Source organism: Ornithorhynchus anatinus, chromosome 16 (genome assembly GCF_004115215.2).
Source record: "Ornithorhynchus anatinus isolate Pmale09 chromosome 16, mOrnAna1.pri.v4, whole genome shotgun sequence".
NCBI lineage: Eukaryota > Metazoa > Chordata > Mammalia > Monotremata > Ornithorhynchidae > Ornithorhynchus > Ornithorhynchus anatinus.
In genome coordinates, this window is record NC_041743.1 from 14,840,935 (window position 1) to 14,855,780 (window position 14,846).

Sequence of the window (14,846 nt, forward strand, 5' to 3'; positions counted from 1 at the left end):
AAGTCTTCTCATTCCAAGGCCTATGATATTTCCACTGGGAAATGAATCCTCAACATCCTGATCAATGAGTGAGAACATTCTGTAATATCTCATTTTACAGCTGAGGGAACTGAGGCACAGAGAAGTTACGTGACTTGTCCAAGAGCATACAGCAGGCATGTGGTGGAGCAAGGATTAGAACCCATAACCTCTCACTCCTAGGACCATATTCTTTCTACTAGGCCCTGCTGCTCCTCTGGTAGTATTTTTCCTTCTACTTTCTGACTAAATTATATATGATTTTTCCAAAAGACACTTGTGGAATTAATAATTGTGGAATTAAGGGCTTACTCTGGCCCAGGCACTGTTCTAATCGCTGGGGTAGACAGAAGCAAATCGGGTTGGACAAAGTCCCTGTCCCAGATGAGGCTCACAGTCTTAATCACCATTTTACAGATAAGGTAGCTGAGGAACAGAGAAGTTAAATGATTTACCCAAAGTCACACAGAAGACAACTGCAGAGCTGGGATTAGAACTCAGGTCCTTCTGAATCCTCGGTCCATACTTTATCCAGTAGTCCAGGTTGCTTCTCTAAGATGTTTAAGATCCAAAAGGCCAAGAATAACTCCACTATATCTGAGTTCCCTATGAAATCAAGAAGAGGAACCTCTTTAACCAAGATGATATATTGCATGTACACAGAGAGGAGAATTGGGGTGATAACCTCTAGGAGGCTTTGCCATCCCCAAACTAGAAGGAAAGTCTCAGATGTTTACTGAACCTGCCACTAAAACTACATCCAAAACTCTCACTAATCCAAGAAGTCAATGTAGCTTTTTGTTAGTTCTCAGAAAGGTCATGGATGCAGGAATCAAATCACTTCCCTGACATACTCCATCCATCACGTGTGGAATTTTGGTGGATGTGGTAGCAGAAAAAAGGGTGTTGCTTTCTCTTAAAAATCTGACCCAACAGAACCTACACCATGGCATACAACAAGAAATTATCATCTGGAAAAAAAAATCCCAATTAGCACGATCCTAGCAGCAGTACCCGGAAAGTCAATCACTTGTTACTGGAATAGATAAGCCAGGAAGGTCCATTGAAAGTACTAGAGAAAAAATAACAACAAAGAATCTACAAAGAATCCACCAAATGACCTCTGAAAAAAACAGATATATACTTGGCTAGAAATGCTTTGGAAAGTTCCACCTTTCATTGTTGGGAAAGCCTTTTAGGGTATTTAGGATTGACTGATTTTAATACTCTAAACTATCCATCCAAATGGAATAATTGATTTTTGCATTAAATAGAACTGAGCAACTCTTGGCAGTAAATATAAATTGGTTCTGGATATTCTTTTCTAAAGTTTTCCAGTGGAAACACGTATTTATTTTAGTTGATCGATTCCCGCCTAAGGACAATCATAAATGGCTGGGTTAATTGTATCAGAATTAGGGTTAGGCTCATCCGTGTATCAAGAGGCTTGCTGTTGGATGTGCTGTATTAAGGTCAGTCTTTGGAGAGAACTGTTCAGAACATCGAAAAAATCCTGCTGCTGGTTGTCAAGGGAACTGAAGGAAGAAAATGAAAGAATACAATTCCCAGGGAGTGAAGAGACTGACTCATGATCTCTTGGTATTACACAAGTGCGCTGTGATCCTGGTCAGAACCAAACACCGGAGTTCTCTTGGTAGTGAAGACAAAGAGCAGGAGCTGCCTCTTTTCTCCCCAGACAGTGACCAGTAATCGCTGATCGCGGTACAGAGGAGCACTTAATATTTACTATTACAACCACTGATCTTTATCTACTGATCTGGATCTACACAGCAGGTAACTCCATATTCAATAATTAGACCAATGGGAAGATAGGCCAGGGAAATGGAGGTCCGAGATCTATTTTGTAGGTAGTCCAGTGAAATATTATTGAAGGTGGCTTTAAATCTCTCTCCGAAATCATATTTTCAATTGTATCTCCAATTCATATATTACTTGTGAGCAGCTATGTCAAATCAGAGTTTTAAAATTCTTGAAAATGCTCAAGCCGAGTTTCCTTTTGGTGTCTGGTTGGATTCCACATCTCTTTTATTACTTTTGATTGCCCACTTTGGTGAAGGATGAATAATACATCTCATTTTAGGTATTTTAGCGAGGGGCCTCTTGTTTAGCGAGGGGCCTCTTGTTTACCACTTCTGTCAGAGTCATACCAGCAGCTCAGCCACAGGTTTGGCGGAGAGCTCGCTCCATCTTACTTGCTGACTCTCCTCTCCAGAAATTGCTCTACTTAAATTAAGTCTCCACTACATTATAAACTCCTTGAAGCCAGGGATTTAATCTGTTAACTCTACTGCATTATGATCTCCCAAGTACAGTGATCTGCTCAATGAATACCACTGATAGATAATTTTGCCCCAAGCCCAATCCCTGGCTGTATCCCACTCTAATCGTAGAGGCCTCTGACCTCCCCTTGCTCATATCATCCCAAGAACTTTGAAGTCACTTCCCTTCCTTCCTGCCAGACTATAGCCCTTCTCATCTTCGAACCCATTCGAAAATTCTTCCACCTACGGGTCTTTCCTAACTAATCGTAAGTACCCCAAATGTTATCCAGCTTCCTCTTTCACTTATACATCAATTTATTTTTTTCCATTCTCAGCCCATGACTCTATATACATATTCAATATTTATATATTTTTCTCTCAAAGCCTAAGCCTCTTTTGCACAAAAACACAACTGGAGCTTGTGTGATATTTCCTAAGATCTCCATACAGTGCACTGCTCTCAGCAGGTGCTTAATAAATACCATTATTACTTTATCTACTAGAGACTTGGTCTTGGATCTTGTCAGATATGGAGGGATAGGCTCTTGAGCAACGTATTTTTTCTCTAACCTGGGTCCTGTAGAGACTGGTTATTTTATACCACAATATAAATTTCAAGAGATATTTTGCCGGCTGTAGGTGTTTCTTGAAAATACTTACTGTTTTCAGGCTCCCACACCACAGCTGAGTGGATATTCCTATTTAAGAAAAAAGAAAAACTATGAAAAGCTTCCAAATTACCTCACACATCATAATAATAATAATACTTATGGTATTTGAAAAGCGCTTACTATCTGCTTATCAGGCAGTAGTCCCTTAAAATAACTTTTATATCAATATTATTAGTAATTGTTGTACAATTAGAGCCTTACTTACTTCAGGAGATTGTTGGGAGGTGAATCAAATATTGAGTGGTAAAATGTTTTTGAAGTTTAGGAAGTAACATAGCAACATTACAGTCCGTATTTCCCCCGTTAGATTGTAAACTTGAGCACCAGAATCATGTCTTCCAATTCTATTATGCTCCTTTAAGTGCTTAATACAGTGCTGTGCATACTCTAAGCACTCAAATAATACCATTGATTAATACCATTGATTGATGGACTGCCTTCTATCTCTGTTTTTATTCCTTCAGTCAATCAATCAGTGGTATTTATTGAGCACTTACAGTGGGTAGAAAACTGTATTAAATGCTGGGAAAGTACAGTACCACAAAGTTGGGTTCAGTCGTAGTTACCAATATATGCAGTTATACACCTCCTTATTAAATAGTAATAAGGCAGGAGCTGAATTATTAGGTAAATTTGTTAGGAGCATCTATAATTTTATACATTAATAATAATAATAATGCTGGTATTTGTTAAGCGCTTACTATGTGCAGAGCACTGTTCTAAGTGCTGGGGTAGATACAGGGTAATCAGGTTGTCCCACGTGAGGTTAACAGACTTAATCCCCATTTTACAGATGAGGTAACTGAGGCCCAGAGAAGTGAAGTGACTTGCCCACAGTCACACAGCTGACAAGTGGCAGAGGCAGGATCGAACCCATGACCTCTGACTCCCAAGCTCATGTTCTTTCCTCTGAGCACGCTGCTTCCCTACAATAGAGTTCGTAGACTCGAGCCCTGCCCTCAAAGAGCTGTGTGTGGTTTTTCAACCAAAGCATGCCTTTCCATTAAAGTAACCAGTGACACCGAAGAAATGATGGAAGAAAAGACGATTTTTGAAAATGAAAAAATTCTCATCCTTTGAGGCAAAACATTAAGTGCTATTAGAAAGTTTTCAGTGTAGGAAATCACATAGAATTGGAATTTCAATTAATAAGTCTCCCTGTTGTTTCACCATTAAAATCCTATTGTAATTCAATTGGATCCATTTTACAAACAATTGCATTTAAATGGATAGTTTGTGGGGAAAGCATCCACTTTGTTGCATTTGCAATCTAAATGTTGAAGCTGTCTCCTCTCTAAAAATGTACATTATACAAAAGAGTATTTTAAATGATGATCTATTGTTGGTGAACAGTTAAATTCTATTCTTTAGCTCTGAATTGAGAAAACACACTTAAAGTCGTTTATTTTTAAGCATAAAAGGGGTAATGAATTATTATAGAGTGAATTCATGTTTAAAAATTGGGCAAACATGTCTCAGTGGTATTGAAGGAAATTAAAATATCGACATTCATTACCTCTCAAATTCATACTCACAAAGAGAAAAACCAAAGAAAAATCAGGTATTTAATGATACTTGATTATATGACATGACTGATATTATGATAATTCCCTTGGACTGCGAGCCCCCTGTGGGACAGGGACTGTACCTATTTTTTTTTTTACTATGCTGCAACATTTGGCACAGTGTTTGTCAAATAGCAAGTGCTTGGTAAATAGTTACCATCATTCTGATTAATGCAGGAACAATACTCTTGATACCCTCTACTATCTATAATATTTTGATGAAAAAAAGTTGTTTCCATTTCATTCTTTTAGAAGAAATTATGTACTTCATATTCCTTCTAAACAAACTACTTGTCATGTCAGTCAGTAATAACTACTGCACATTACTTTCCTAAGAAAAATGATATAGGATCTGATCAATAAATGCAGGGAATTAAAGTAACTGTTGCTTAATTTGATTTCGAAAAATACTAGATTTTTTTACTGAAATTAGAAATGTCACAAATGAACATTAACTCTTTTCTATTCATCTTGTTGGTAATTTAGTTCAATTCATTCATTCAATCCTATTTATTGAGCACTTACTGTGGCAAAGCACTGTACTAAGCACTGGGGAGAGTACAATAAAACAATAAACAGACACATTCACTGCCCACAGTGAGCTTGTGGGACCCAATCCGTGTCCCACAGGGGACTCACAGTCTTAATCCCCATTTTACAAATGAGGCACAGAGAAATTACGTGACTTGCCCAAAGTAACACAGCGGACAAGTGGCAGAGCCAGGATTAAAACCCATGGTCTCCTGAATCTCAGGCCTGTGCTCTACCTCCTAGACCATGCTGCTTGTCTTGTTTCATTACTTCTCATTACTTAATGCATTTTGGGACTCGGTGTTTCATTCTCCCTTGTTATTCAGGTAGTGTCAGTTCGGGTTCGTTTCTGTGTGTCCCTGCGGGTGGTAACCTCTGCGTCTGTGTATTCCGTTTTCTGTGTATGCGGCTGTTTCCTTTACTAACGATGTTTATGATGGAATTAGTAAGTGGCAGGCAATCTGCTACAAGACAAAACTCACCTGTGCTGGGCAGCAGCGGCATGGGAGAGAATCGAGGGCGGACACTCAAATTTACTGATGGAAAGAGGCAGTGGTAGACCATTTCCAAATGTTTACCAAGAAAACTCTATGGACCCACTACCGGACCGATCGCAGATGAAGGTGGGGCGTTCCGGGAGCTATGTGTCCGTGGGGCTGCTATGGGTCGGACACGATCGACGGCGTAAGACAAGATGATGCAATTATTTATAATTATGGCTTTCGTTAACTGGCTATTATATTCCAAGCAATGTGATAAATGTCAGGGTATAAACAGGACAATTAGATTGGACATAGTCCCTGTCCCACACATGCTTTACAATCTAAGAGGCAGTTAGACAATATAATGTACTATATGTTATCTACATTTTACAGGGGGAAAAAAATGAGGCTCAGAGAGGCTAAGTGACTTGTCTAAGGTCACACAGCAGGCCAGTGGCAGAGCTGAACCTGGGTCTTCTGAATCCCCGTCTGCAGCTCTTTCTAGTAGACCACACTTGTCCTTGTGCACGTACCGTGTATTTGCCTGTTGGTATGTTGTTTTGTTTGTGGTTCTGTGTCCATGTGCTTATATGATCTCTTGGTGACTGTTCACACATGCCTATCTGTGCAAATGTACGTGTGAATTCGGCCTACGTGACTTTCGGGGAATGGATGTTTTCGGAGAGTTTGTCTACTGCGTGAGTGTTTACTTCAGTGGCCGCTAAGAAGGGCCCCGTTTCCTCTGCCCACTGTTACAGCTGGAAACTTCAAGCTGAGGCTTTTGTTCATTTCCTAATGCCAAAATCAGGAACTACAGAGAATTACTGTTCTTTCCAACAAAACTAGGCTTCCCCAGTGGCTTTTTCAGTTCGTACATGGGGAATTCTGCCAAGACCAAATCTTTAAAGCCAAATCTGATAAATCCTTGGCAGGAGCAACATAAAATCTGCACCCTAGACAGCATCTGCCAATGAGATAGCTCCCAGGAGAATTGGTTGTATATTGGTTTATTTGTTCTACTCATGAATTCACTGACTTAATTCCTTGGGTTTTTTCATTGGTAGAATTCAGCAGTTTTAGAATTAATAATAATAATAATAATGTTGGTATTTGTTAAGCGCTTACTATGTGCCGAGCACTGTTCTAAGCACTGGGGAAGATACAGGGTAATCAGGTTGTCCCAGATGAGGCCCACAGTCTTAATCCCCATTTTCCAGATGAGATAACTGAGGCACCGAGAAGTTAAGTGACTTTCCCAAAGTCACACAGCTGACAGGTGGCGGAGCCAGGATTAGAACCCATGACCTCTGACTCTTAAGCCCGTGCTCTTTCCACTGAGCCATGCTGCTTCTCTAGTAATGCTGGTATTTGTTAAGCGCTTACTATGTGCAGAGCACTGTTCTAAGCGCTGGGGTAGACACAGGGTAATCAGGTTGTCCCACGTGAGGCTCACAGTTGATCCCCATTTTACAGATGAGGTAACTGAGGCACAGAGAAGTGAAGTGACTTGCCCACAGCCACACAGCTGACAAGTGGCAGAGCCAGGATTCGAAACCATGACCTCTGACTGCCAAGCCTGGGCTCTTTCCACTGAGCCATGCTGTAAATGTATTGCAAAATGGTATTCTTCGTGCAAAATTCCAAGAAAGAAACACATGGATGAGGTTATAGATGAGAATTATGAATGTTTGTAGGTTACCATTTGGTGCCTATGCCCATCTTCTTCTTTCTTTATGCATAGAGTACCATCTCCCTACAGTAAATTTTTAAGACTTAAAGGAAGGTATGGTGTTCTGCTTTTCATGTGTAGACCTAGGCACCTGATACACCAAAGAGATCTCCCACTGATCATGATTATGATAATGATGATGTTTTGAAGCTACGTCTGTATACATAGACTTACAGGAAGGATTAGGAATCTGGTGAATTGCATCTTTAAGTTTTATTTTATTGGGGATTTTTTTGCTTTTTCTTCCTTGACATTATTTTTCTTGGATCCATTTTTTTTCCATAGCATAAAAGGTATGAAAGTAAAACCTTTCTAATTCTGTTTAATAGTGAAGAAATTAAATTCTATTTTCTACCACTGAGAAAATCCTGGCCAGTGGCTATAATGGCTATAAAGGATGGAATTTTTTTTAAAGAAAAACCTATAAAAATGACTACCTTGAAGATAGAAGCAACTCTAACCCAGCACCGTGATATAAATGCTAATACATCATTACAATTGCATACTCTCCCATATTAAAGTGAATTTTAAATTCATGCATGCTACCAATATTCCATCGCCTCCTTTTCTGTATGAACCTCAAATACTTCAATCTAAACTTGTATATTTATTTCCCTTTATCTTGAGGCAGATTTTTGGATCTAACACTGCTCAACCCTGACTCTTGACTCCACTTTCCAGGAAAGGTAGAGCGATAGCTTGGATAAAAACCCTTTCCAGTTTTCAAAACAACAATGCCACATATCATAGCCATGATAGGGATCAGTAGGAGAAACAGTGACCTTAAGGAACCTGTGAATTTGCAAGAAGGATTGTGTCCTAAAGTCCTAGCGTTCTACTGGGTACTAATGAGGGATGAAGGATTAAGCAGAATTGCCCAGAGTTATTTCTGCTTCTGCAGAGAACAACCTGCATTCCCAGATAGGTTTGTTGCTGCTGTGTTTTGGTACTTAAAAGAGAGGCAGTGCTTTGCAGACATGACTTATTGGGTCTGAAATAACCAAAGAGTCCTTTATCTACAGATATGGAAGCTTCAGTAAGATAAAAAAAGAAATGATGGTGTTGGTCACTTACCATATACTCTGGCTTCATCTCTAGCCCTTTTCCAAGCACAAGGTTTGGGTTGTCCTATTAATAATGTTGGTATTTGTTAGGTGCTTACTATGTGCAGAGCACTGTTCTAAGCTCTGGGGGAGACACAGGGGAATCAGGTGGTCCCACGTGAGGCTCACAGTCTTAAGTCCCATTTTACAGATGAGGTAACTGAGGCACAGAGAAGTTAAGTGATTTGCCCACAGTCACACAACTGACAAGTGGCAGAGCCGGGATTCGAACCCATGACCTCTGACTCCCAAGCCCGGGCTTTTTCCACTTAGCCATGCTGCTTCCCAAGGCTACCTGCCCTTCCCTCAAAGATTTGGGGATGAAGCGTGGCTTGGGAAGCAGCTTGGCTTAGTGGCTAGAGCACGGGCTTGGGAGTCAGAGGTCGTGGGTTCTAATCCCAGCTCTGCCACTTGTCTGCTGTGTCACCTTGGGCAAGTCACTTCACTTTTCTGGGCCTCAGTTACTTCATCTGTAAAATGGGAATTGACTGTGAGGCCCACGTGGGACAACCTAATCATCTTGTATCTATCCCAGTGCTTAGAACAGTGCTTGGCACATAGTAAGTGCTTAACAAATACCGTTATTATTATTACGGTTAGTTACTTTGCCCAATCATCGCCAATGCCATGAGGCCCATATCACTCGTCTCCCCCATAGCGTTGGTACCTATGGCGTTGGGCAAAATTTCTTGCTGGCAAATCTGTCTAGCAGGGCCACTCTTGTGGAGGTCTCTAGAGTTGAGTTTCCTTCTGGGTTTAATTCCTACTCCTGGTAGACCCATTACACAACCACAGAACCTACTCTGGCATCAGGGAGGCTGAGTTAAGGAACACAACAGGACAATTAAATACCTTTCAATCCCACTCGGACTCCCTGAGAGATAATACCAGTGGCTTCTTCCTGAGAGCACAAACAAGCAACAAAATGATGCTGCCGTAATCTACTTGACTTTCATTCAATCGATCGATCAATAAATGCCATATTGAGCACTTACTGTGTGCAGAGCTTTATACTTTGTGTTTGGGAGAGTACAATACAACAGAGTTAATAATAATTAATAAGAATTATGGCATTTGTTAAGAGCTTACTATGTGTCATGTATTGTTCTAAGCTCTGAGGTAGATACGAGGTAATCAAGTTGGACACGATCCCTGTCCACCTGGGGCTCACAGTCTTAATCCTTATTTTACAGTTGAGGTAACAGAGAAGTTAAGTGACTTGCCCAAGATCACAGAGCAGGCAGATGGCACAGCTGGATTAGAACCCAGATCTTCTGACTCCCAGGCCCTGCCTCTTTTCCGCTAAGTCTTGGTGCTCCCCTCCTCTTCCCCTCTTCCTCACTTTCTGTCTTCTTTTCTTCCCCTTCTTATCTTTGCTTCAGCCCCTCAACGTAACACATCCAGTCCCAACTGCCTCAGTTATTAACCACCACAAATGTCACCTCAGCCCTTCGGTCAAAAGGAGTAGCTGGCAACGCTGTTTACTCCCTACAAATTCTGCTCATACTAATTCACTTTGAAGAAAAGAGGAGTCATATTGGAAGGCTCAGATTTTTTTATCTTTTTTTTTTCATTGGGAAATTGTTTACCTCCCTGAAGTTTTCTTCTTGATAAATCACCTTTTTCCACAATATGATTTCTTAAAATAGCAATTACCAATCATTCAGAAAACAAATGAAACAAATATAATGTTCAGTAATAAAGATAATGGTTCAGCTTAAATGAAAGCAGTATAACACACATTTGCTAGAGGGAATATGTTGGAGAGAAACTCACCCTTCTCAGTTATAAAGTGTCAGAGAAGGAAAAGTTGGAAGGTATTTCAGTTACTTTTCAAGGCCCCTATAAAAGGTGGGTCTTTTTTTCAATAAATGCCAAAGATTCGACTACATACATAACTTGGTTGATTAGTTGAGGGTAGTTGGGATTCATCTCCATTCCTACTTTATCTCAATTCTCAACTATCCAGCCTACTAGGGGATGAAGATAACAGACAACAGAAATTTACAGATAAAAGGAAACTTTACCTTCCTAAAGTGCTTTAACCCTCTCCTCCTTTTCTAAAGCTGAGTTGGAAAATGATGCTATTGATGGGGGGCATTCTCACTGATGTGTGGGTCAATATGACATATTTAATTGTACATAGTTATAAAGAGAGTTCTCTCTTGAATATGATACCAAAGCATCGAGAAGGTGGGGACTTGTGATCCAGTGGAACCTGAGTTTTAACTTTTATCCAGCCCTGCTTTGTATATATTTATGACTATATTTGAATTTATATGGGTGTATATATGGGAGGTCTGGGTGTGACGTCACATGCAGGTATATGTGATGCCATCATGGTGGCTGTATAGAGCGCCATTACGATCGTGGATCGCATATGGCACCCTACAAGTTCCAGACTTATTCCAAACTTAAATAAGTTCCAGACTTAAAATCTAGCTGAAGGGGCAGACACTTAAATCAGTTACAGGCGCGTTAAAAATCAATTAGAGAATAAAGATATGAACGTAAATGCTATGGGGAAAGGGAGCCTGGTGAGTAGTTAAGCACTTAAAAAATGTCATTCAAATAGTGCTTAGTACTGCGCTCTGCACACAGTAGGTGCTCAATAAAGATTTTTGAATGATTGAATCCCCTTTGTTGTTTCATGAATCCTCAAAAGTCTCTATTCCAAAACACTATTTCTGACTGCTAGGTCAAGCAAATGGTGAATAAATACACACTCAGTGAAATTGGAAAATTTCACTGTCAGAGTTCCGTAAAAACAGCATAGCTCCCCAGTAAGAGTTCCTCCGGGGTAAGAATTGTTTCTGCTATGTTAAATTTCTAAGAATGCTTACCTCTACTTTCAATCGTCTTGCAAGAAAAGAAAAATTCTTAATAAAAGCCCAACTCCTCCCTTCTCCCATAATTTATCAATCATCTTGGATGGCTTTTCCTCCATGTAATGCATTCCTTCCTTAATCTACATCCTAACTAGAATTTAAGACCTTCCATGTTAGTGCATTTTGGGCAGTTGTAAAGAGTTCTTTTGATCACCTTATCAATGGTACTTATTGGGTAGGTACTATTTGCAGATCACTGTATTAAGCTATTGTCAGAATACAATGTAATAAAGTCAGTAAACATGTTCCTTGACCACAATGAATTTACAACCTCACATCAGTAAGCACACTGTTTGCACCGTAAATAAGACACATTAGCTGAGCACATTTTGGTTTTCCTTTTGGCCACCGTCCTAAGTAATTTCATGGACATGCAAATGTTATTTGCTTAAAATTCCATGACATTTAACTTTTTTTTTCTAGAAAACTGTATGAAATTTTCACTTTTCACATCAAATTGCAAAGATGAGTTATTTTTATTCATCTACAGATTTAATCTAAAGACTCTAGCATGTGCTGCTAAACATTTATGAGGTTTTGAAGTGCTGTGAACACGGGGAGTACTGTTGTCTGGGAGATTTGAAAGAGGAGGGAGGTCTAAGCAAGGGTGAGAGGTGGGAAATGGGGGAGAGGAAAAAGGTGTAGTGGGTAGGTTAGCTTGAGATGATGACAAAAGAAAGCAAGAGTGGAGTGGGAGAAGAGAGTAGATAATTAGGAGGGTGTGAACTGATCGAGGGATTCACGTGGCCTGGGATTCGGAAGGACGTGGGTTCTAATTCCAGCTTTGCCACCTGGCTGCTGTGTGACTCTGGGCAAGCCACTTAACTTCTCTGGGCCTCAGAGGGAGCTTCTCTGTAAAATGCAGAGTAAATCTCACCCACTCCTTTTAAATTCTGTGAGTCCTATGTGAGTCAGGGACTATGTCCAACCTGATTTGCTTGTATTAACCCCAGTGTTTAGTACAGTGTTAGACACATATTAAGTGCTTAACAAGCACCAGAATTATTATGAAGCAGCATCTCCTAGTGGATAAAGCATGGGCCTGGGAGATGGTTGACCTGGGTTCTAATCCCAGCTCTGCCATGTGCCTGCTCTGTGAACTGAGACGAGTCAGCTAAATTCTGCGTATCTCAGTTAACTCATCTGTAAACTTTAAATTACATCTTACTCCCTCCTAATTAGACTGTGAGCCTCATGTGGGACAAAGAGTGCGCCCAGACTGATCAACTTGTATCTTTGCTAGAGTTTAGAACAGTGCTTGGCACATAGTAAGTTCTTAACAGGTACCATAGTGCTTAGTACTGCGCTCTGCACACAGTAGGTGCTCAATAAAGACTTTTGAAAGATTGAATCTCCTTTGTTGTTTCATGAATCCTCAAAAGTCTCTATTCCAAAACACTATTTCTGACTGCTAGGTGAAGCAAATGGTGAATAAATACACACCCAATGAAAATGGAAAATTTCACTGTCAGAGTTCTGTAAAAACAGCATAGCTCCCCAGTAAGAGTTCCTCCGGGGTAAGAATTGTTTCTGCTATGTTATTAAAGCCAACGGTCAAGAGTTTCTGCTGGATGCAAACAGGACTGAGTAATCGTTCAATTAGTCAGTCAGTCTTACTTATTGAGTGCTTACTGTGTACAGAGAATCGTACTCAGCTCTTGGAAGAGTATGATATCACAATAAATGACACATTTCTTGTCCACAGTCCAAAAGGAAAACAGATATTAAAATAAAGAAATTACAGATATGTAATTTATAAGTAACTATTGAAGACTTTTGAGGAGCTGAGAAATATGTACAAATGATGTATTAGAGTAATGAACCTGGGCAGCAGCGTGCCATACGGACTGGAGATGGGCGAAACAGGAAGCAGGGAGACCAGGGAAACCATAATTTGACAAATGCTTGGACCAGGGTCCTGGTTTTCTGCAGAAGGAGATATCAGGATATTGTACATTTGCAGATCTCAGAGACAGGGAGGATGGTGACGCTGTCAACTGTGATGAGAAAGTTAGCGGGATTACAGAGGGGAGATGAGAAGTTGGGTTTTAGGTAAACTGAGTTCAATGTGCTGGTGGCTTAGCTACGTTAAAATGCCAGGAACCAAGAGGAAATCTGAGATTGCAGTAGAAAGGAGGGGGTCAAGGCAATCAAAGCCAATATGGGAGCTACTTGCAGAAAGATAGTAGTTGAAGCCGATGGAGTTCTCCTAAATAGTGAGTGTTAAGTGAAAAGAGAAAGGGAACCAGACTGAGGGTGGATAAGTAAAGAAAACGAGTGGGGGATACCAGAGAGGTAGAGTTGGATCTTATTAATGATGAGGAGGAATAATTGGATTGGGAAAAGGTCAGAGATTTCCCAGGCCACAGGTAGCCAGGGTTGGAGGACCAAACCAGGAGTGTAGAAGGCCAATGTAGATTGTCTGGAGAGGAGTAAGCCGATGGGGTGTGTTGCCGGGATGAGTGAAACACGATAACATGGCTTTAGGTCACAAAGGAAATTGAGAAGGAACTAGGTAGCATGGCCCAGTGGAAAGAGCATGGGCCTCGGAGGCAGAGGACCTGGGTTCTAATCCTAGTTCCGCTGCTTGTCTGCTCTGTGACCCTGGTCAAGTCACTTAACTTGTCTGTCCCTCCCTTATCTCATCTGTAAAATGGAGATTAAAACTGTGAGCCCCATGTGGGGCAGGGACTGTGTCCAACCTGCTTATCTTGTATCTACCCCAGTGCTTAGCACAGTCACTCATGAAATATCATTAAAAATAAGTCTTTTATGTTGTTTTGTATTTATATCAGTTCATCTTTCCAAACTTTTTTCATCAACCCCTTAATCATATTATTTTTGGATTATGGGTCCCTGCAGAGGCAAGGACTGTGTCAAACTGTTACCTGTATTTCTTTTTTTACCAGTGCTTAATATAAGGTCTTGCACACAGTGCTTATTTAATGATTACTCTTCCTATAACTAGAGCAAGAAAGAAAGTGATGTAAGGGATGGAATGTCATCTGACCACATTCAGTCTGAAGACCATAACCATCTTATAGCACGGGAAGAGTGGATTGGGCACGGACCTGAAAGTCAGAAGGTCATGGATTCCAATGCCAACTCCACCATTTGTCTACTGTGTGACCTTGGAAAAGTCACTTCTCCATGCCTCAATAACCCCCTTTCTAAATTGGGGATTCAGACTGTGAGACCCACCTGGGACAGGGACTGTGTCCAAACCAATCAGCTTGTATCCACCCCAGCGCTTAGTACAGTGCCTGGCACAGAGTAAGCACTTAACAAATACCCCAATTATTATTAATGCTATAATCATTATTATTAATCATTTTTATTTCTTGCAGTTTATAGTTTTAAAAAATATTTATTTTAAGTCTATATATTGAAATATATGTGGAGAGCATAAAAGGAAAACATTAACTTTATAAAGTGCATTGCATCACTTTAGCAATGCTGCTGACATTTGGGTTTGATGGGAAAATGTGAATTTTGAAGGTAGCATATTATGGGGAAGTTAACCTCTTGGGATCTCAGAATACCTCTCTTAAAGGGGGAATATTTAAAACACAAAACT

The 14,846-nt window shown here is 40.3% G+C and overlaps 1 long non-coding RNA gene across 1 annotated transcript in view; it reads right to left on the reverse strand.

Annotated features, from left to right (window-relative positions):
- Positions 1-500: 500 nt before the first annotated feature.
- The window catches only part of LOC114817494, a 30,673-nt gene continuing 16,327 nt past the window's right edge, over positions 501-14,846 (reverse strand). Inside the window, exons 2-3 of the long non-coding RNA XR_003765357.2 lie at positions 2,961-2,998; positions 501-624 (exon numbers count right to left, since the gene is read on the reverse strand). This is a non-coding gene — a long non-coding RNA (uncharacterized LOC114817494). The remainder of the gene's footprint in view (positions 625-2,960; positions 2,999-14,846) is intronic.